At 41.2% G+C, this 24947-nt stretch overlaps 1 pseudogene across 1 annotated transcript; it reads right to left on the minus strand.

Moving 5' to 3' along the window:
• Positions 1 to 221: 221 nt before the first annotated feature.
• Positions 222 to 12265, minus strand: LOC311117161 (NACHT, LRR and PYD domains-containing protein 3-like; annotated as a pseudogene). Its single transcript, XR_014615537.1, has 11 exons — positions 11999 to 12265; positions 9620 to 9736; positions 9218 to 9302; positions 8839 to 9087; positions 6601 to 8462; positions 6165 to 6338; positions 5583 to 5756; positions 5001 to 5174; positions 3437 to 3563; positions 1444 to 1537; positions 222 to 889 (listed from the first exon to the last, which is right to left on the minus strand). The product of XR_014615537.1 is annotated as an NACHT, LRR and PYD domains-containing protein 3-like (transcript).
• Between the last annotated feature and the right edge of the window lie 12682 nt (positions 12266 to 24947).

Here is a 24947-nt window from a genome sequence, read left to right on the forward strand (position 1 = left end):
GTCCAGTGTGTGTGTGTGTGTGTGTGTGCAGTGTGTCTTTGTGTGTGTGTCCAGTGTGTCTGTGTGTGTGTGTCCAGTGTGTGTGTGTGTGTCCAGTGTGTGTGTGTGTCCAGTGTGAGTGTGTGTCCACTGTGTGTGCCCAGTGTGTGTGTGTGTGTGTACCCAGTGTGTGTGTCCAGTGTGTGTTTGTGTCCAGTGTGTGTGTGTCCAGTGTGTGTGTCTCCATTGTGTGTGTGTGTCCAGTGTGTGTGTGTGTGTGTCCAGTGTGAGTGTGTATGTGTGTGTTTGTGTGTGTATGTGTGTCAGTGTTACCATGGTTATTATTTACAGGGACACTGAGTCCCCATCATACCAAACACTAAACCCTGGATAGAGGGGCTCAGTGAATGTGGAGTGGAATGTGTTCAGGTGGGTCAGTGTATCAGAGGAGACTCTGTAGAAGGACAGAGTGCCGGCTGGCCAGTCCAGATACACTCCTACTCTGTGGGAGCTGGAGGAGGGGACGTCTATGGTAGTAGACTTATTATTGTGCCTGGCTCTGTAACTGTTGCCAGAGCAGCTCAGACTCCAGGACTTGTCATTGTATCCAATCATACAGTCATTACCCCCTCCTCTCCTGCTGATTCCTTTATATGTCACTCCTATACCAGCCCCTCTCCCACTCCACTCTACCTCCCAGTAACAGTGCCCAGTCAGACCCTCTCTACACAGCACCTGTCTCCAGCCCTCAAATCTCTCTGGGTGATCAGGATACGGCTGCTCCTCTCTCATCTCTCTGGGTGATCAGGATACGGCTGCTCCTCTCTCCTCCATGTCACCTTTCTGTTCTCCTCAGACAGAGAGAGGAGTCTGTTTACTGTGTTTGGGTCCAGTGTGAGATCACAGACATCTGATGGATGAAACCAGACACAATATTAGAAATCATCATCATTCACATTAGAATGTTAACTCACTTTTCACTAATTCATTTAATGTAGATGTTTCTAGGTATCAAAAGGAGAAGTTAAGGTAACTTGAGACTTGTTGAATGATCATATGTTATACTGTATGGTAATATAAAACACACTTATTCCCATTAATTACACACACACACACACACACACATCCTGAACACACACACACACACACACACACACACACACACACACACACACACACACACACACACACACACTGGACACACAAACACACATCCTGAACACACACATACACTGGACACACACACACACACACACTGGACACACACACACACACACACACACACATCCTGACACATTGTCAAAGCAACTCATTGTAAACTTTGGTGTCCCTGATTTGTCCTTCTGTAGAACTACAGCTGATATTTATTGTGACCAAGTAAGTAATGATGGTGGTCTTTGACTTTGACTTCACTTGAATTAAGACTTATTCTTAGTCATATTCTTCACAGCAGTCAACACTCACATTTTCTAAGTCCAGGTTTCATTGTGTTCTCTCCACCATGTTCCACACTGTAGCGGTAAGCAGAAGAACAGACAGTCATTGAGGGATACACCTGAACTCACACACACACATCCACACACACACACACACACACACACACACACACACACACACACACACACACACACACACACAGTCAGCATATAACTTTGTCCAAGCTGTGGTAAGAATAATTGTCTGTGTGTGTGTGTCCAGTGTGTGTGTGCGAGTGTGTGTGGGTCCAATGTGTGTGTCTGTCCAGTGTACGTGTCTGTGTGTGTGTGTGTATCTAGTGTGTGTGTGTCCAGTGTGTGTGTCCAGTGTGTGTGTGTCCAGTATGTGTGTGTGTGTCCAGTATACGTGTCTGTGTGTGTGTGTGTGTGTGTCTAGTATGTGTGTATGTGTGTGTGTGTGTGTCTAGTGTGTGTGTGTCCAGTGTGTGTGTGTCCAGTATGTGTGTGTGTGTCCAATGTGTGTGGGTCCAGTGTGTGTGTGTCCAGTGTGTGTGTGTGTCCAGCGTGTGTGTGTCCAGTGTGTGTGTGTGTGTCCAGTGTGTGTGGTTGTTTGTGTGTGTGTGTGTGTCCAGTGTGTGTGTGTGTCCATTGTGTGTGTGTCCAGTGTGTGTGTGTGTGTCCAGTTTGTGTGTGTGTGTGGGTCCAGTGTGTCTGTGTGTGTGTGTGTGTGTCCAGTGTGTGTGTGTGTCCAGCGTGTGTGTGTGTGTCCAGCGTGTGTGTGTGTGTGTGTGTGTGTGTGTGTGTGTGTGAGTGTGTCCAGTTGTTGTGTGTGTGTCCAGTGTGTGTTTGTGTCCAGCGTGTGTGTGTGTGTGTGTGTGTCCAGCGTGTGTGTGTGTCCAGTGTGTGTGTGTGTGTTTATGTGTGTGTGTGTCCAGTGTGTGTGTGTCCAGTGTGTGTGTGTTTGTGTGTGTGTGTGTGTGTGTTTGAGTGTGTGTCTATTGTGTGTGTGTCCAGTGTGTTTGTGTGTGTGTGTATGTGTGTTTGTGTGTGTGTGTGTGTGTGTGTGTGTGTATGTGTGTGTGTGTGTGTGTGTGTGTGTGTGTGTGTGTGTGTGTGTGTGTGTGTGTGTGTGTGTGTGTGTGTGTGTCCAGTGTGCGGTCCAGCGTTTGTGTTTCCAGTGTGTGTGTGTTTGTGTATGTGTGTCCAGTGTTTGTGTTTGTCCATTGTGTGTGTGTCCAGCGTGTGTGTGTCCAGTGTGTGTGTGTGTCCATTGAGTGTGTGTGTCCATTGTTTGTGTGTCCAGTGTGTGTGTCCAGTGTGTGTGTGTCCAGTGTGTGTGTGTGTGTGCAATGTGTGGGTGTGTGTGTCCAGCGTGTGTGTGTCCAGTGTGTGTGTGTGTGTGTGTTTGTGTGTGTGTATGTGTGTGTTTGTCCAGTGTGTGTGTGTCCACTGTGTGTTTGTCCAGTGTGTGTGTGTGTGTTTGTGTGTGTGTGTGTATGTGTGTGTGTGTCCAGTGTGTATGTGTCCAGTGTGTGTGTGTCTAGTGTGTGTGTCACACACACACACACACACACACACACACACACACACACACACACACACACACACACACACACACACACACACACACACACTGGACTCACACACACACACCCTGGACACACACACACACTGGACACACACACACAAGGGACACACACATACACACACACTGGACACACACACACTCAATGGGACATACACACACATACAATGGACACACACACACACACACACTTGATACACAAACACACCACATACAAACACACAAACAGGACACACACACACACACACACACACACACACACACACACACACACACACATACACAGTCTTTATATAACTTTGTCCAAATGGTGGTCAGAATGTTTGTCTTAACTAGCCTGATAACTCCAACATGTCTGATATGAACATTGACATAAACCCTCTACATACTTGAGTTTCTCCAGTCTGCAGTGTGGATCCTCCAGTCCAGCAGAGAGCAGTCTGACTCCTGAGTCTCCTGGGTGATTGTAGCTCAGGTCCAGCTCTCTCAGGTGTGAGGGGTTTGACTTCAGAGCTGAGACCAGAGAAGCACAGCCTTCCTCTGTGACTAGACAGCCTGACAGTCTGCAAAGAGTCAAATCATATTAAAACCACACTGCTATTCTTTGGTGGTGAAAATAGTGGCAGTATATTTTTTCTACATATTCAGATACATCAGTGTCCTGAAACCTGACATATCTATTCATAAACGAATGTATCATTATTAGAAATGATCATAATATTGCTTGTAGAGAGAAACATGTATAGTACAAATTTTTGAGTAGACTGACCAGAGCAGTTTAAAAAGCAGTATCAGTCAAAAGACAGACAGTGAGGTATCAGATTTAGATTGTATTGAGTATACAGTCCACACCATATCTAGTTTGACAGTGAAGCTAACATTTTAAATGTGGCTCTATACTCCAACATTTTGGATTTGAGATCAAATGTTTCATATGAGGTGACAGTATATAATGTCACCTTTTATTTGAGGGTATTTTAATACATATCTGTTTCACTGTTCAGAAATGAAAGCACTTTATGTATCTAGTCCCCCATGTGAAGAAGTCATAAGTATTCTGACCATTTGACTTATAGTGTATTAAAGTAGTCCAAAGTTGAGCATTTGGTTGTAAACTCGTTGGTTGCATTTGCAGTTTGTTTTGGTTGTGTTTTGGGTTATGTTTTGCCCAATAGTAACTGAATGGTGGATGATGACTGGAGTAATTTCTGTCTAAGTGAGTAGATAACATGTTTCTAAACATTACTAAATTAATCCTAATGATGCCATGATTAAGAATAATCATGAATGAATCATGAATAATAATGAGTGAGAAAGATACAGAGGCTACAACAAAACATGCTAACCTCTCACCATTACCAATAACAGACGGGGTCTGATCCTTGTTCCTCTGTAACTTTCTCATTCATCATCACTCATGATTCATTCATGATTATTCATAATCATGGTAGCATCCACATGAATGTAGAAGTGTTCAGAAACATCTTCTATTCTTACTGACAATACAAGTGAAGTTACTCCAAAATGACAGGACATTATTCAACATTCAGTTTCTATTAGGAAAAACATCATCCAAAACACAACCAAGACAAACTGCAAATGTTTTCAACAAGTTTGTAGAATCACAAGCTTGATGTAATCACTGCAGGTAAGGAATATGGGACCAAATACTAAACGTATGACTACTTTAATACAATATAAGTGAATATGTCCAAATTATTATGACTTTTTCAAATGGGAGAACTAGATACGTAAAGTGCTTTCATATCTAAACAGTAAAACAGATATGTATGAATACCTTTAAATAAAAGGTGACATTCTGTACTGTTGCCTAATATGAAACATTCTATCTCAAATCCAAAATGCTGGAGCATAGCACCAAATGTAAAACTGTAAGCTTCACTGTCCAAACACATATGGTGTGGACTATGTGTGCCTGGTAAACACATGTGGATCTGGTGAACAGTTATCACTTGTTGACCAACTACAGGAATACTGACCTCAGAGTCTCCAGTTTACAGTGGGGATTCCCCAGTCCAGCAGAGAGCAGCTTCACTCCTGAATCCTTCAGGTCATTGTTACTCAGGTCCAGCTCTCTCAGGTGTGAGGGGTTTGACTTCAGAGCTGAGACCAGAGAAGCACAGCCTTCCTCTGTGACTAGACAGCCTGACAGCCTGCAAGGAGTCAAATCATATTAAAACCACACTGCTATTCTTTGGTGTTGAGTTATTTTCTTTCTGTGAGTAGATAGCATGTTTCTAAACACTACTGAATGAATCCTAATGATGCCATGATTGAGAAAGATCATGAATGAATCATGAATAATAATGAGTGAGAAAGTTACAGAGGCTACAACAAAACATGCTAACCTCTCACCATTAACAATTATTAACATCAAATAAAAGGTGACATTCTATAATGAAACATTCAATCTGAAATCCAAAATGCTGGAGCATAGCACCAAATGTAAAACTGTAAGCTTCACTATCCAAACACATATGGTGTGGACTATGTGTGCCTGGTAAACACATGTGGATCTGGTGAACAGTTATCACTTGTTGACCAACTACAGGAATACTGACCTCAGAGTCTCCAGTTTACAGTGGGGATTCCCCAGTCCAGCAGAGAGCAGCTTCACTCCTGAATCCTTCAGGTCATTGTTACTCAGGTCCAGCTCTCTCAGGTGTGAGGGGTTTGACTTCAGAGCTGAGACCAGAGAAGCACAGCCTTCCTCTGTGACTAGACAGCCTGACAGCCTGCAAAGAGTCAAATCATATTAAAACCACACTGCTATTCTTTGGTGTTGAGTTATTTTCTTTCTTTGAGTAGATAACATGTTTCTAAACACTACTGAATGAATCCTAATGATGCCATGATTGAGAAATATCATGAATGAATCATGAATAATAATGAGTGAGAAAGTTACAGAGGCTACAACAAAACATGCTAACCTCTCACCATTAACAATTATTAACATCAAATAAAAGGTGACATTCTATAATGAAACATTCAATCTGAAATCCAAAATGCTGGAGCATAGCACCAAATGTAAAACTGTAAGCTTCACTGTCCAAACACATATGGTGTGGACTATGTGTGCCTGGTAAACACATGTGGATCTGGTGAACAGTTATCACTTGTTGACCAACTACAGGAATACTGACCTCAGAGTCTCCAGTTTACAGTGGGGATTCCCCAGTCCAGCAGAGAGCAGCTTCACTCCTGAATCCTTCAGGTCATTGTTACTCAGGTCCAGCTCTCTCAGGTGTGAGGGGTTTGACTTCAGAGCTGAGACCAGAGAAGCACAGCCGTCCTCGGTGACTCCACAGAATGACAGCCTGCAAAGAGATCATCATGATTTCACAAACACACTGTTAATTTAACACCATTAGTGTAGAAGGACAATGGCAGTTGCATTTGGTTTATTCTCTTAAACAAAATATAGATTCATCTTTTGTCTCCTAGAATTGTATGCTCATATTGTTAGACTAATGTGAACATCAATGCATTGATTCAATATGTTATTCAAAAATACATATGTCTCTAAACTGAATATTTCTTCCTGATGATTAGTACTTAAATGTCATTTTATGTACTCACAGAGCAGCTCTGGAGGCTTTGACCACTGGCAGCAGCCTCAGAAGACCTTCCTCTGATCTGGAGTATTTCTTCAGGTCAAACACATCCAGCTCCTTTTCTGAAGTCAGCAACACAAAGACCAGAGCTGACCACTGTGCAGGTGAGAGTTCTTCTTCTGAGAGACTTCCTGATCTCAGGTAGCTTTGGATCTCCTCCACTAGAGAATGGTCATTCAGTTCATTCAGACAGTGGAACAGATTGATGCACCTCTCTGGAGAGGGATTCTCCCTGATCTTCTCCTTGATGTACTTGACTGTTTCTTCATGGCTCTGTGAGCTGCTTCTTGTCTTTGTCAGTAGACCTCGTAAGTGCTTCTGATTGGACTCCAGTGAGAGGCCCAGAAGGAAGCGGAGGAACAGGTCCAGGTTTCCTGTCTCACTTTGTAAGGCTTTATCCACAGCACTCTTGTAGAAAGTAACTTCAGACTTGTCTCTGAACAGTGCAAAACAGTTCCAGTTTGATTGAGGTTTGGCCATTAGATTCTCGTTGTTGTTGATGTATGAGAGGAACACATATACAGCAGCCAGAAACTCCTGAATGCTCAGATGCACGAAGCAGTACACCTTCTCCTGGTACACTACACATTCCTCTTTAAAGATCTGTGTGCACAATCCTGAGTACACTGAGGCTTCATTGACATCAATGCCAGCCTTTTTCAGGTCTTTTTTATAGAAAATCAGATTGCCATTCACAAGCTGTTGAAAAGCCAGTTTTCCCAGTGACAGAATGCTCTCTTTATTCCAGTGTGGACCTGTCTCTTCTTTCCCAAGATACTTTTCATTCTTCTGTTTGCTATGAAACACCACAAGGTGTATGAACATCTCAGTCAGAGTCTTGGGCATCTCTTCTGTCTTGTCTGTACTCAACATGTGTTCAAGGACTGTTGCAGAAATCCAACAGAAGACTGGAATGTGGCACATGATGTGGAGGCTCCTTGATGTCTTTATGTGTGAGATGATTCTGCTGGCCAGGTCCTCTGAATCACTGAATCTCTTCATGAAGTACTCCTCCTTCTGTGGGTCATTGAACCCTCGTACCTCTGTCACCTGGTCAACACACCCTGAAGGGATCTGATTGGCTGCTGCAGGTCGGGTAGTTATCCAGAGGAGAGCAGAGGGAAGCAGATTTCCCTTGATGAGATTTGTCAGCAGAACATCCACTGAGGTTGACTGTGTGACGTCACAACAGATCTTGTTCTTCTGGAAGTCTAGGGGCAGTCGGCACTCATCCAGACCATCAAAGATGAGCAGAACCTTGTACTTGTCGTAGTTGGAGATTCTTGATTCTTTGGTTTCCATTGAGAAGTGATTGAGAAGTTCAATGAAAGTGTGTTTTTCCCTGTTCATCAAATTCAGCTCCCGGAAAGGGAATGAAAATACAAATTGGACATCCTGATTTGCTTTTCCTTCAGCCCAGTCCAGAATGAACTTCTGCACAGAGACTGTTTTTCCAATGCCAGCAACTCCCTTTGTCAGCACAGTTCTGATAAGTTTGTCTTGTCCAGTTAAGGGTTTTAAGATGTCGTTACATTTGATTGCAGTCTCTGGTCTTGCTTGTTTCCTGGTTGTTGTCTCAATCTGTCTCAGCTCATGTTCATTATTGACCTCTCCTGTTCCACCCTCTGTGATGTAGAGCTCTGTGTAGATCTTATTGAGAAGTGTTGGGTTTCCTTGTTTAGCGATCCCCTCAAATACACATTGAAACTTCTTCTTTAGATTAGATTTGAGTTCACGTTGAAGAATCACAGCACGCTCATCTGAATCTAGAAATAACACAGAGGATATTAATATTACATCTGTTTTAATGCCTACAGTATTGTAAGACTGTCTTATAAAGTTTTAAATTATAATCATTTATTATCTTGTCTGTATAAATCTGTAAATGTTTTCATAATGCATTACACACTGGTGTGACTGATTTATATCATTATTGGTATTATTGATGGCATTAATAATGTTGTCTCTCTCTCTCTCTCTCTCTCTCTCTCTCTCTCTCTCTCTCTCTCTCTCTCTCTCTCTCTCTCTCTCTATCTCTCTCTCCTCTTCTCTCTGTCTAAATGAATCAACACAACACATCCCTGCTGCTACTTGATGAGGTCACTAGGTGTTGTGTTAAGGCTGCTACAATATCATTGAGTTACACAGCTACTTTAGCTGTACTTTAGCTACAGCTTTTAAATGTTCTAAAACAGCATTCAACATGAGGCTGACAGCTCTTACTTTTCTCCAGTGTGTCAGCAAGCTCCTTCTGGTTCATTTTCCTCAGGACGTGCAGTGTGATCTTCAGAGCCCCCTCTCTGGCACTGCTCTCCTGCTTCTCATCTTCAGCGTCCACCACTTCCTTATCCTGCTTCTGACTCTCAAAACCTTCTGGGAGTTCTGGACTAAGAATCCTCTTGAACATCTTCAGCTCGTTCTTCACAAATGTCATAATATTCTCTTCAAGCAACTGAAATAAATCAAGTAAATAAGTTAAGCAAGAGAAGAAATGCTTTCTCATTAACACATTAATGAATGATTGACAGATCAACTTTACTTGAGGTAAACAAAAAACAAATGTACATAACAGGACCACATACACTGAATATGGAGGCCAGGTCTGTTTGATGACTCTGGGAAGACTGACCACTGAGAATCTCTGACTCTGATCTCTCCTGTTGGTTTCTGTGGACAAAACATGAGATTACATCTCCTCATCCAGGGAGTGCACACACACACACACACACACACACACACACACACACACACACACACACACACACACACACACACACACACACACACACACACAGACACACACACACACACACAGGGAGGGAATGTTGTGTTAGTTTAATATTGTTTCAGGACTATGAAAATGGAAAAAAGGTTTAGCCTATGGATTATGAAAACAACAAAAATAAATGGGAAAATGGGAGAGGAGAAATGACTAGAGACAGTGTTGTTTAACCCACTGACCATGACCCATGAGTTCTTCTTACCTTTGTTCACTAGAAAAGTCTCCCTCTCTAAACACTATAGGTTGAACCATAGACCGGTCACTCTTCATGGACACACAGCTGGGTACAGGGGAGGCTGGTCTCTCCTGCTTGATTGGGCTTCAACACAACAGAGACAAACATTACATCTCTCATCTACTCTGAGCTCAGATGGGGAAACAAGAGTTTCATTCCAAAACGCTATATAACCATTTTCAGAAATGTTGGAAAATTTGCTTTTATTGTTTAAAGAAATTATACAAGAGATTGGTGTGTTTTTTCACCATCTAATCATGGTATGGGGTTGTTCAAAGACAGACAAGTATTTGTTTAAAATCTATCACTTAATGGTTTCATTTCAGAGAGACAAATAATCATGTTTTTTTGGAACCCTGACCTGTTCACCGAACGTGCTACCTTGTCCCAAACCTGCTGTTCCCTCTCTCTCTCTCTCTCTCTCTCTCTCTCTCTCTCTCTCTCTCTCTCTCTCTCTCTCTCTCTCTCTCTCTCTCTCTCTGTCTCTCTGTCTCTCTCTCTCTCTCTCTCTCTCTCTCTCTCTCTCTCTCTCTCTCTCTCTCTCTCTCTCTCTCTCTCTCTCTCTCTCTCTCTCTCTCTCTCTCTCTCTCTCAACCTCTGAATGCTCGACTGTGAAAAGGCAACTAGCATTTACTTCTGAGGTGCTGACGTGTTGCAACCTCTATAACCACAGTGATTATTATTTGACCCTGCTAGTCATCTATGAACGTTTGAACATCTTGAAGAACGATCTGGCCTTAATGGCCATGTACTGTTATAATCTCCACCCGGCACAGCCAGAAGAGGACTGGCCACCCCTCAGAGCCTGGTTCCTCTCTAGGTTTCTTCCTAGGTTCCTGCCTTTCGAGGGAGTTTTTCCTAGCCACAGTGCTTCAACATCCGAACATGCGCTGTTCGGCACGAGACGACCGTTAATTTCTGCCAATGAGCTTCAAATCAAATCAAATTGTATTTCTCACATGCGCCGAATACAACAGCTGTACACTTTACCGTGAAATGCTTACTAATGAGCCCTTTCCCAACAATGCAGTTAAAAAGTAAGAAAATTTAGCTAAATAAAAATAGGAAATAGTAACACATTGAAATAACAATAATGAGGCTATAAGGAGTACCAGTACTGAGTCAATGTGCAGGGTACCAGGTAGTTGAGGTAATAACTAGACTATATACAAGGAGTACAAGTACTGAGTCAATGTGCAGGGGTACCAGGTAGTTGAGGTAATAACTAGACAATATACAAGGAGTACCAGTACTGAGTCAATGTACAGGGGTACCAGGTAGTTGAGGTAATAACTAGACTATATACAAGGAGTACCAGTACTGAGTCAATGTGCAGGGTACCAGGTAGTTGAGGTAATAACTAGACTATATACAAGGAGTACCAGTACTGAGTCAATGTGCAGGGGTACCAGGTAGTTGAGGTAATAACTAGACTATATACAAGGAGTACCAGTACTGAGTCAATGTGCAAGGGTACCAGGTAGTTGAGGTAATAACTAGACTATATACAAGGAGTACCAGTACTGAGTCAATGTGCAGGGGTACCAGGTAGTTGAGGTAATAACTAGACTATATACAAGGAGTACCAGTACTGAGTCAATGTGCAGGGGTACCAGGTAGTTGAGGTAATAACTAGACTATATACAAGGAGTACCAGTACTGAGTCAATGTGCAGGGGTACCAGGTAGTTGAGGTAATAACTAGACTATATACAAGGAGTACCAGTACTGAGTCAATGTGCAGGGGTACCAGGTAGTTGAGGTAATAACTAGACTATATACAAGGAGTACCAGTACTGAGTCAATGTGCAGGGTACCAGGTAGTTAAGGTAATAACTAGACTATATACAAGGAGTACCAGTACTGAGTCAATGTGCAGGGGTACCAGGTAGTTGAGGTAATAACTAGACTATATACAAGGAGTACCAGTACTGAGTCAATGTGCAGGGGTACCAGGTAGTTGAGGTAATAACTAGACTATATACAAGGAGTACCAGTACTGAGTCAATGTACAGGGGTACCAGGTAGTTGAGGTAATATGTACATATAGGTAGGGGTAAAAGTGACTAGGCAATCAGGATAGAGATTACATCTCCTCATCTGGGGAGTGCACACACTTGCACACACACACACACACACACACACACACACACACACACACACACACACACACACAGGGAATGGAATGTTGTGTTAGTTAAATATTGTTTCAGGACTATGAAAATGGAAAAAAGGTTTAGCCTATGGATTATGAAAACAACAAAAATAAATGGGAAAATGGGAGAGGAGAAATGACTAGAGACAGTGTTGTTTAACCCACTGACCATGACCCATGAGTTCTTCTTACCTTTGTTCACTAGAAAAGTCTCCCTCTCTAAAGTATAGAGGTTGATCCATAGACCAGTCACTCTTCATGGACACACAGCTGGGTACAGGGGAGGCTGGTCTCTCCTGCTTGATTGGACTTCAACACAACAGAGACAAACATTACATCTCTCATCTACTCTGAGCTCAGATGGGGAAACATAAGAAGAGTTTCATTCCAAAACGCTATATATCCATTTTCAGAAATGTTCATAAATTAGCTTTTATTGTTTGAAGAAATTATGAAAGAGATTGGAGACATGTATTTGTTTAAAATCTGTCTCACTCTCAGAGAAATAAGTAGCACTGCTAGGTTTTACACAGTAATAATATATCTGCCTCACTCTCAGAGAAATAAGTAGTACTACTAGGTTTCACACAGTAATAATATATATCTGCCTCACTCTCAGAGAAATAAATAGTATTGCTAGGTTTTACTCAGTCAAATGTGATCGACCGGCTCGATCTTATGTAGCAAAATTTGAAATTGTGTTTTTGACATTGGATAAAAGTAGAGACTCAGCTAGAAAAAGGTATATCATACACTACAGTTGAGGAACAATGGGAAAGTAATTCTGCTTTGAAAGATTATAAACTTGTAACCTCACTTTTGAGAAAATGGCCTTTGAATGTTTTGGTACACCTACTGGAGAGCTCTTCTTTATCTACAGTGGTGTTACTTTGGCAGATAATGTCACCCATCTAAATAAATAGTATATATATATATATATATATATATATATATATATATATATATATATATATATATATATATATATATATATATATATATATATATACTTAACTAAATGTATGGTGCTTTTGGTTTATGTCAGTTTCATTGTTTGTTATGCTATAAATGGTTATTTTATGGTTGTAAGTGGTAAAATGAACTAGAAAATGTCATATTTTGCAATTCTGAGTAATTACTACTTTAGTAAGGATATACTTTATTCAGTACTACTGCAGTTACTAAATAATTCCAATAGATGGAAGCATAAGACCACGAATGACATTTCAGAAGATTTGTTTAGTTTTCTCCCTGGATACACCACCACTCCCCCTCACAGGAAAACTCCTGCACACGCTTTTTACTGTCCCTTTCCACACTGCTAACGCAAGAGGAACGACTGAAAAAACATTTAACAGATTACTGTGAAATAATATAATGATGATTCATGTTTATTATTAGCTGTTTTTATGCTCATGTTTTGAAATTATACTTCATTACTATAACGATTACCAATAAGCCTGAACATTAATTTAGTCACCTCTGGTCGAGAAAAACATATTTTCCTGGTACATTCATTGTCCGATTCATCAACCAGCAGCGAGCACTCTGCCTTCTAGCACAAGCGAGGGGCATGTTGAGGTACATTTGCTAACTGGGAGGGTTGCATGATGTAATTTATTGGCGGGCTGGAAGACGCACTCTTGTCTTATCTATTCCGAGGTTGTTTAATCGTAATATTAGATATTTAAAAATGCATGTATACTAGGGTTGAGGTTGGAGCATCTGACCAGTGATTATTTACCAGGGGTTCAACACCTGCTATAGTCACTATTTAATTGCTCTTCCAAAAGCATCACAGGCCTAATACGAGATATATCGCTAACTAAAGTAATGAGTGACCATTTTAGAAAATCATGGGACATAGTATTTGGTTGCATGCTATTTTATGTCAATCATATTGCTGCTTGTAGCTTATAACTGATGCTTCGTGGTCTTATGCTGCAATCTATTGGAAATATTTAGCAATTAAAAGTTATTAAGTCACGTACAGATGTTGGTGAGGCAGCTGAGAAATAAAGTGTATTAGATCAGTCACAAACCTGCCCCACGCCAATTGCTGGACTTTCACACAGAGGTTACTAGGTCACCCAATTCAAACCACATTTGAAAAATAAAACAAATGTGTCTTGGAATTATACATATAATAAAATAACAACAAAATAATCAAAACGCTATTTAATACTATAATTGTATTTACTAAGATAATATTATTACTAAAATAGTTTCTAAAAATGTTCTAGGCTACCCTACCCAAGAATTAGGGGTTAGGGTTACGGCTAAAATAGGTTATAAGTAAGGTAAGAGTTTCTGTAAAGCACTTTATGACATCTGCTGGTGTAAAAAGGGCTTTATAAATACATTTGATTGATTGTTAGGTTTAGGGTTTATATGGCAAAAAACAGTATGGGTTTATAGCACTCTGGCTCCTCCTTTTGGCCGTATGTGGGTTCTATATAACTCACTCATTACATTTACGTCATTTAGCAGACGCTCTTATCCAGAGCGACTTACAGTTAGTGAGTGCATACATTATTTATTTTTTCATACTGGCCCCCCGTGGGAAGCAAACCAACGGGTCTCCCGGTCGCGGCCGGCTACGACAACAAGGATCTCTAGTGGCACTAGACCACTGCACCACTCGGGAGACCTGACACTTCATGACACTTGCTAGGCTCATAATCTGAGGTAGCAACTGCGTCAGATCTACAAATCCATTAGCTAGACCACCCGATTAGACAACAATCACCCCATTATACCCATTTGGTTTGCAACTCAGTGAACCTGTGTAGCATTCGCTCAATTTGATGCCTACGAACGAAGATTTCGTTGCATATCAAATTACCCAGCAGCCATTTAGAAACAACAAGTCATCAAAAAAATGGTTATTTCTTAATTAAAAAATGTATTCTGGCTGTTTAAATCTGCCACATCTTGAAAAAGAGGACAGGGACATGCGTTTTGTTTAGATTGTACACTTTTTTCTTAAAACAAATATGTTTAACCATGACCAGAAAATGTTTAACGTTTGATGGCTTTGTGCCAGACAACACCTCTTAGAGTGTTGCTCACCACAACATGTACTCAGGTTAACAGTGAGCGCGCTCACCAAGTAACCATAACCTTGTTAATAATAATATGCCATTTAGCAGATGTTTTTATCCAAAGCGACTTACATGCATGCGTGCATAAATTTTTGTGTATGGGTGGTCCCGGGGATCGAACCCACTACCTTGGCGTTTCAAGTGCCGTGCTCTACCAGCTGAGCTACAGAGGACCACAAGTTACCTGAGGTAAACCTACAGGGTTAACGCTCACCAAGTAGCCGTAACCTTGGTAATAATAAGTTACCTAAACCTACAGGCTTAACGCTCACCAAGTAGCTGTAACCTTGTTAATAATAAATTACCTGAGGTAAACCTACAGGGTTAACGCTCACCAAGTAGCCGTAACCTTGGTAATAATAAGTTACCTGAGGTAAACCTACAGGGTTAACGCTCACCAAGTAGCTGTAACCTTGTTAATAATAAGTTACCTGAGGTAAACCTACAGGGTTAACGCAGGCAGGTCTCATTGATAACAATAGTGAAGCTGGCATTGTGACGCAGAACAATGGGCTGGGAATAGAACGTTCTGAAGGCGAGTCGGTGTCATGGAGCTCAATAGAACTAATAGGAGCTGGTAGGGTGAAAAATGCCCAAACATAAGGCCTGTTTTTTCGCAATTACTTCATAACCAGGGACAGAAGGTAATATTATGAAACTGGGCTCCATGGTGGATGCAATGAACTAATTTTATCAGAAATAAAGGTTGTACAAAATGTCACTTGAGGCGCCCCGAAAATAATATTCAAAAGTTCAGTCCTTGGACACAGAGGGGGGTTAAACACTAAAGTTACCGTCCATCTAGTGAAGAGAGGAGAACCGGACAGAGGGATGGTAGGTACCCAGCATCCGTCAACGAGAGAGGGAGAAGCCCTCCACCGTATTTAACAGGTGGAAGAAACAACCAGGGAGCTCCATCGGTCCACAAGAAATGCAGGCAGCCGGTGATGATGTAGTGGTAGCTAGGATAACTAGGATGCTGCTGGTAGAGTAGCTAGCTTAGCTAGCTGTACTGACTAGCTTGGCTAGCTAGCAAGTCGTTCGTCTGTCCCTCGATGATGACGAATCCGGTGAACCACACAAGATGAAACAAGGATAGCGAGTGAAAAGGATCTGGCTACACTCATACTGTCACTGACCATTACGCAAAAAAGCAAATTGAACAATAAACTTCGGCGTCTCAACACTGTAACGAACTCCGTCGTTGTTCCCCAAGATCACCTCAGACCACTCTGCGAGTAATTGGACAATATGCTTGGCGCCAAACCGTACGTGGACGCGGACAGTTCCAGAACGTGGACATGAGCAGAGCCACGCAATAAACTAAACCCAGTCTTTACAGTGGCTTACATTAGTAATATTCATTTGAGGATTATGTAAAACAAAAATTCGTTGTTATTTAAAACAATAATTTGAGATCAGGGTCCATATCCACAAAGCGTCTCAGAGTAGAAAGTTGGTCCTCTCTCTCCCCAGACAGACTCATTTTAGACCACTAACCCCTAAACAGAGATACAGCATGTTGGTTGTGGTTAACACAGTGACAACTAATTATTGAATGTACATCTGCCTCACTCTCAGAGAAATAAGTAGTGCTGCTAGGTTTTACACAGTCAAATGTAACAAATAACTACATTTTTTATAAAGAACTGTACATATGATACATTTGTAACATCAATATAAAAAATAAAAAATAAAATAAATCCAGTAATATGAGATCAGTATATAAAACATTTACCTTTGAATTTAGCAGATGTTTTTGTCCAGGGCCTGGTATCCCAAAAGCATCTTAAGGCTAAGTTCATCGTTAGAACCTTCGTAGGAGCATTGTTAAATCTCTGAGCTGTTTCCCAAAACCATCGTTATTAACGTTGCACTTGAAAACGTTCATATTCTAACACCTGCCTCAGACCACTTGTAGAACAGCCAAGTGCGTCGTTAGATGCTTTTTTGCCCTCCCGCATCACTTTATACACAGAAGATCTCCGCTAAACATAGAATCACATGGTTTATCCGTCTCTCTGTGACCACCGATAAATTCAGAACAAAGTTGACTACAAATACAAAGTTGCAAATGTCTTTGCAATTGATACAAACAAGGACGTATAAAATGATGCTTCAAATGAAAACCGAGATAACCGCATTAAAATATAAACAGCAGGCTATAGGCCTATTTCAATCATATTGAAATACGTTTCATGATCAATCCATTGAGTTCTATTTTGCTACTTGTAGACTACGGTCTGTAATCTGTCTCAATATATTTCATATTTCATTAAAAAGGCTTCTAGAGTTTGTAATTTCCACTTTAAAAATGTCAAACTTGATTTGCCCTAATGAAAAATGTACCGACCACGACAAAATTTTTTAGTGATTTATAATGCACATAATAATTTACATTTCTTATTGCTGCAGAATTATTTTCCTGCTGTGAGAAACTGGGTCAAATTAAGATATGGCATCTGTAAGTGCATTCATCTTAAGATATCTAGGTGAGACAACCACATATCACAGTCAAATATACAGGATACGAACATTCCATTCAAGCTAAACAATGGATATATAGCATTTAGACAAAAAAACATTTATTTTTATACACATCTCAAATCCATTAATAAAAAATCTGAGAACAGTAATATTGAAGGTACCCAGTAATATTGAAGGTATCCAAGGCAATCATTTCTGCTGAAAAAAATTGTGGATATAGCGTTTTGGAAACAAAATTGTCATCTCACCTCTTAGCTTTGGTGTCGTGTCCCCCAGAGAGACTCATTTTAGAGGCAGGGCCCCCCTCCTCTCTCTCCCCAGAGAGACTCATTTTAGAGGCAGGGCCCCCCTCCTCTCTCTCCCCAGAGAGACTCATTTTAGAGGCAGGGCCCCCCTCCTCTCTCTCTCCAGAGAGACTCATTTTAGACCACTGACCCCTAAACAGAGATGCAGCATGTTGGTTGTGGTGAACACAGTGACAACTAATTCTAGAATGTCCATTGTTCTCTTTTACTCATGATCTCTTAGAAATAAAACATTAACTAACAGACATATGAAAACAGTCAGGCTATTTAATGCAATCAGATGAACATCTGGTTGTGACATCTCTTCTCCATGTTAACTGTCAATAATAATAATAAGTCACTGTTTGTTAAGGTAGTTATAGACAGTGCAGCAACACAAGGCCATGTCTCACACTTATTTGTATTAATTAAAAGTAGGCTATTTGTTGTCTTTCAATCTGAGAATGTAGACAGAAGGGCTAAAACGGGCATGATTGATCTGAGGGGGAATCATTGATACATTCAGAAAGTATTTTTGCAACAAGTAGGAGATTTATATTATGTAAAGTTGGCTAGGTTATAATATATAACAGCGGTTTGTTAGTGATATGCAGATGGAGGTCTATACCTCAGCTATAGCCTACATATCCTAGATGACCAGCCTAAACCTGTTCAGATCAGTTCCCATAACGTTACAGGCCTACCAGTAGCAGGACAGAGCTTGTAGCCTAGGCATGATATGTTTCACATTTCCAACAGAGACCATCAGGTTGGTCAGCATGATAAGTGATCATATATCAAACCTACTCTGACTATTGAATGTCTGTAAACCACCTAACGTTCTAATATAATAGTTCTATGTAGCCTAGACTTACCAGAGTCTGCCCGTCTTTCCTTCAAATCAACACATTTATCCTAATTTTAATGTTGCCGAGAAATGTGTCCCACAGTTTCAACATCCATTGTGTAAGTGCGTAGGCTACACACTTACTTTTAATTTCATATGAGGAAACTGGTGCGGCCGCCTGTTTTCTTGCAGATGAAGTAGCCTCTCATAGGGAACTCATTCAACCAGCCTAAACAACAGTAAATAAAATATGTCAAATGGTCAAAAAACAATGGTCTAAAGAGAATCCTGTCCTCCTAATATAGCCATGTACATTAAAGACAGGTACATTGCTACAGATGTAGGATCGTAATTTGAGCCCATTTGCTACAGCAGGAAAATAACCCTGAAGCAACACGACATTTGAATTATTATATGAATTATAATGAATTGACATTTTTCAAAAGGGAAAGGTGGAAAAGTGGAAATTACAAACTTCAGAAGCCTTTTTAACCCTCAAATACACAACACGTTTTAGTTCTCCTGCAACAGGCTGATTAAAGTAAGATCCTACATCTGTACAGAACTTGTCTTTATCTAAACCAAGACAGTTTGCATTATTAGCAATGATGTTGCAACTGTCAGCTGCTGTAAACCTATGTGATTGGATGTTATAGACCCCCATCCCAGTTTCTTTCCCCATGCTGTGGCCCTCACCAACTGGCCATCTGGCCCATAGAGACTAAAGGACTATACACTCTATGCTGCTCACCACATCAAGCCATCTCTGAACTGTACCCTACCATCTGACCCATAGAGACTAAAAGACTATACACTCTATGCTGCTCACCACATCAAGCCATCTCTGAACTGTACACTACCATCTGGTCCATAGAGACTAAAGGACTATACACTCTATGCTGCTCACCACATCAAGCCATCTCTGAACTGTACACTACCATCTGGTCCATAGAGACTAAAGGACTATGCCCTCTACTCTGTACACCACATCAAACTATCTCTGAACTGTACACTAAATAATATGAGACATGGGGAAGGTATTGGGAAGGTAGAAAGATAACAGTGAATATGAGACATGGGGAAGGTATTGGGAAGGTTGAAAGATAACAGTGAATATGAGACATGGGGAAGGTATTGGGAAGGTTTAAAGATAACAGTGAATATGAGACATGGGGAAGGTATTGGGAAGGTTGAAAGATAACAGTGAATATGAGACATGGGGAAGGTATTGGGAAGGTAGAAAGATAACAGTGAATATGAGACATGGGGGAAGGTATTGGGAAGGTAGAAAGATAACATTGAATTTCTCCCAAGTATCTCAAACAGGAAGTTAAATTAGTCACAAGGTTGTGCTAACTAAAGTAGTGTTGCAAAAGCCTTTCCACCCCACTCTTCCCCATCCGTCTCAAGAACAGAACCTGTGGTTTAATGAAGATACATGTAGACAAAACAGAAACAAGATGTGATACTATCTACTTCTCTTTTACCAGAACAGAGACATTTCCCAGAGGAGGCTGGTGGGAAGAGCTATAGGAGGACGGGTTCATTTTTATGGCTGAAATTGAATAAATAAATTAAGTGTTTGATATCGTTCCATTGATTCCATTCCAGTCTTTACAATGAGCCTGTCCTCCTATAGCTCCTCCACCAGCCTCCTCTGGTTATGTGACAGTATGCAGGTGTCCATGTTGCTGTGGAGGCAAACTATATATATTTTTAAAAAACTACCTTTAAAGGTCCAATGCAGCCGTAAAAATAAAAGAAGATCATATGTGAAAAATGTGCATTTCTAAGTTTTGTAGAAAATTATATAAAGTTAAAAAGACCTAATTTAAAAGTTGAAACATTTTAAAACCAGAAATGTTCAAACACAATCAGATTTGCAGTGGTGTGGGGAGCAATACAATCCCCTCCATTGGGCTGGAAACTAGAAACTCACTGCAGGTGGAAATCACTGGGTTTACTCCATTGGACTGGAAACTAGAAACTCACTGCAGGTGGAAATCACTGGGTTTACTCCATTGGGCTGGAAACTAGAAACTCACTGCAGGTGGAAATCACTGGTTTTACTCCATTGGGCTGGAAACTAGAAACTCACTGCAGGTGGAAATCACTGGGTTTACTCCATTGGACTGGAAACTAGAAACTCACTGCAGGTGGAAATCACTGGGTTTACTCCATTGGACTGGAAACTAGAAACTCACTGCAGGTGGAAATCACTGGGTTTACTACATTGGGCTGGAAACTAGAAACTCACTGCAGGTGGAAATCACTGGGTTTACTCCATTGGGCTGGAAACTAGAAACTCACTGCAGGTGGAAATCACTGGGTTTACTCCATTGGGCTGGAAACTAGAAACTCACTGCAGGTGGAAATCACTGGGTTTACTCCATTGGACTGGAAACTAGAAACTCACTGCAGGTGGAAATCACTGGGTTTACTCCATTGGACTGGAAACTAGAAACTCACTGCAGGTGGAAATCACTGGGTTTACTCCATTGGACTGGAAACTAGAAACTCACTGCAGGTGGAAATCACTGGGTTTACTCCATTGGACTGGAAACTAGAAACTCACTGCAGGTGGAAATCACTGGGTTTACTCCATTGGGCTGGAAACTAGAAACTCACTGCAGGTGGAAATCACTGGGTTTACTCCATTGGGCTGGAAACTAGAAACTCACTGCAGGTGGAAATCACTGGGTTTACTCCATTGGACTGGAAACTAGAAACTCACTGCAGGTGGAAATCACTGGGTTTACTACATTGGACTGGAAACTAGAAACTCACTGCAGGTGGAAATCACTGGGTTTATTCCATTGGACTGGAAACTAGAAACTCACTGCAGGTGGAAATCACTGGGTTTACTACATTGGGCTGGAAACTAGAAACTCACTGCAGGTGGAAATCACTGGGTTTACTCCATTGGACTGGAAACTAGAAACTCACTGCAGGTGGAAATCACTGGGTTTACTCCATTGGGCTGGAAACTAGAAACTCACTGCAGGTGGAAATCACTGGTTTTACTCCATTGGGCTGGAAACTAGAAACTCACTGCAGGTGGAAATCACTGGGTTTACTCCATTGGACTGGAAACTAGAAACTCACTGCAGGTGGAAATCACTGGGTTTACTCCATTGGACTGGAAACTAGAAACTCACTGCAGGTGGAAATCACTGGGTTTACTCCATTGGGCTGGAAACTAGAAACTCACTGCAGGTGGAAATCACTGGGTTTACTCCATTGGGCTGGAAACTAGAAACTCACTGCAGGTGGAAATCACTGGGTTTACTCCATTGGGCTGGAAACTAGAAACTCACTGCAGGTGGAAATCACTGGGTTTACACCATTGGGCTGGAAACTAGAAACTCACTGCAGGTGGAAATCACTGGGTTTACTCCATTGGGCTGGAAACTAGAAACTCACTGCAGGTGGAAATCACTGGGTTTACTCCATTGGGCTGGAAACTAGAAACTCACTGCAGGTGGAAATCACTGGGTTTACTCCATTGGACTGGAAACTAGAAACTCACTGCAGGTGGAAATCACTGGGTTTACTCCATTGGGCTGGAAACTAGAAACTCACTGCAGGTGGAAATCACTGGGTTTACTCCATTGGGCTGGAAACTAGAAACTCACTGCAGGTGGAAATCACTGGGTTTACTCCATTGGACTGGAAACTAGAAACTCACTGCAGGTGGAAATCACTGGGTTTACTCCATTGGACTGGAAACTAGAAACTCACTGCAGGTGGAAATCACTGGGTTTACTCCATTGGGCTGGAAACTAGAAACTCACTGCAGGTGGAAATCACTGGGTTTACTCCATTGGACTGGAAACTAGAAACTCACTGCAGGTGGAAATCACTGGGTTTACTCCATTGGACTGGAAACTAGAAACTCACTGCAGGTGGAAATCACTGGGTTTACTCCATTGGGCTGGAAACTAGAAACTCACTGCAGCTGGAAATCACTGGGTTTACTCCATTGGACTGGAAACTAGAAACTCACTGCAGGTGGAAATCACTGGGTTTACTCCATTGGACTGGAAACTAGAAACTCACTGCAGGTGGAAATCACTGGGTTTACTACATTGGGCTGGAAACTAGAAACTCACTGCAGGTGGAAATCACTGGGTTTACTCCATTGGACTGGAAACTAGAAACTCACTGCAGGTGGAAATCACTGGGTTTACTCCATTGGGCTGGAAACTAGAAACTCACTGCAGGTGGAAATCACTGGGTTTACTCCATTGGGCTGGAAACTAGAAACTCACTGCAGGTGGAAATCACTGGGTTTACTACATTGGACTGGAAACTAGAAACTCACTGCAGGTGGAAATCACTGGGTTTACTACATTGGACTGGAAACTAGAAACTCACTGCAGGTGGAAATCACTGGGTTTACTCCATTGGACTGGAAACTAGAAACTCACTGCAGGTGGAAATCACTGTTTTTTACTTTTATGTCACATTTTGTAAAGACTTTTCTTCTTGTCTTTTTAACTACAGATCATAGAAACGTGCTGTTTTCACAAATATAGACACTGTTGTGGTGCTGGAGAGGATGAATATGAGGTTGAAAAGTTGCGGAATTGCCATTTAACACTAGAATCAGACCCCAAATAAACCTATGTCCTGCTCCCTGACTTTTCCTCAATGTTTGTATTTTACACTGCTCATTTGTCAGAATTTTAAAATCACAAATAGAAAAGTATTCTATGCCTTGTTACCCGTTTTTGTTTGTTTTTTTACCCGTTTTTTAACCTATTCCCAATTTAATCCGCTGTAGGACGTTGGTACCCAGCCAGGCACTAATGACTCTCTCTTTCCTCACTGAATGAATGACAAATGGATGAATGGGAGATAATTGTACACGTTACTTCATAAATTAATTTAAATTAGGCTTAACTGAATGATAAGGAGGGTGCAGATGTTGAATTAATTTAGAACAATAGTGTAATGATGAGTTTGTGTTATGCCTGTTTATCAGCAGCAAATCATTTGACCGCATCTTGCAGGTTGATACCATTCTGATTTACATTTTACTTTGTAAAAATAAACTGTTACAGGACTGTTTTATTTACTGTAACTCTATTACTAATCAAATGTATTGTGGGAAACGAAAACATGCTATGTGTTGCAGTCAACACAATCTCACACTCAATCCGTGCAAATATGCACAAAAACGTTTTCAGCAGATTTTGTGCGTATTTGTGCATTTTTGTGTGGCTTAATTCGTGTGAAAATACACATTTTTGTACGACTTAATTCATAGGAAAATACATTTTTGGGAGGCGAATTAAGCCACACAAAAACGCACAAAATCTGCTAAAATACTTTTTGTACATATTTGCTCGAATTGAGTGTGAGATTGTGTTGCAAAACGTATGCCTTTAGAATAATGCAAAACATATCATTGACTCTACCTAAACTAATTTCACACATGATAAGAGTTAGCCTATAGACCAGATTACACTGACAATAATCTGATGAGTGATAATATTATCAGTGGTCAAATTGTACATGAAGAGATGGACACATCTTGTAATTGACAGATGCAGGGAAAGGAGCATCTCTTTATCAAATCCTCCTTCAGAGTCCCATGCAGGTAAAACATTGTGATTTCTATATAGTGCTGTATCTGAAAGAGCATATTCTGCAGTTTCTATGGCACTTACCTTTATCAAATAACTCTCAACATTCAAGAGGTGAAGCTCTATTTCCAAATGTCACTTTTTCACCAACATCCCTGCTGTTCATTCATTTAGCACTTGACCACTCTAGTGTCAGCATTGCTCTGGCTACTAAGCAACAACTAGTAACATAATATTCTGTCGTCAATGGATGAATGGCCAAAAGAAACCAGATAGAAACTGATAATGATGCATGTGACTTCTGTTTTGGTTAGCAGCGGATGTTGAAACCAACTTGCTCAGTGTCTTTCCATATCTGGGGAAAGATTCAACCAGATCAGCTTGTGAGTGACTGTCTGAGACTGTGGTTTTGAGACACGTGAGCCCAAATAAAAGACACAATGTCAAGTCAGCAGGTCCTGCTCTCCCTCTTCCCCAAGCACCACAGCTCCCACTGGGGAAAAATACACAATGTCAAAACAGCAGGTCCTGCTCTCCTTCTTCCCCAAGCACCACAGCTCCCACTGGGGAAAAATACACAATGTCAAGACAGCAGGTCCTGTTCTCCCTCTTCCCCAAGAACCACAGTGTCACGCCCTGGCTCTGGGGACTTTTAAATGTTGAGCCAGGGTGTGGATTTTCATGGTTTAGTTTGTCTGTGTTAGTTATTCTAGATCATGTATAACTATGTTGGCCGGTGTGGTTCCCAATCAGAGGCAGCTGTAGCTCGTTGTCTCTGATTGGGGAGCATACTTAGGCAGCCTGTTGGCACCTGGTTATTTGTGGGAT

The sequence above is a fragment of the Coregonus lavaretus genome (genome assembly GCF_964263955.1).
Source record: "Coregonus lavaretus genome assembly, contig: HAP1_SCAFFOLD_253, whole genome shotgun sequence".
Classification (NCBI taxonomy): Eukaryota; Metazoa; Chordata; class Actinopteri; order Salmoniformes; family Salmonidae; genus Coregonus; species Coregonus lavaretus.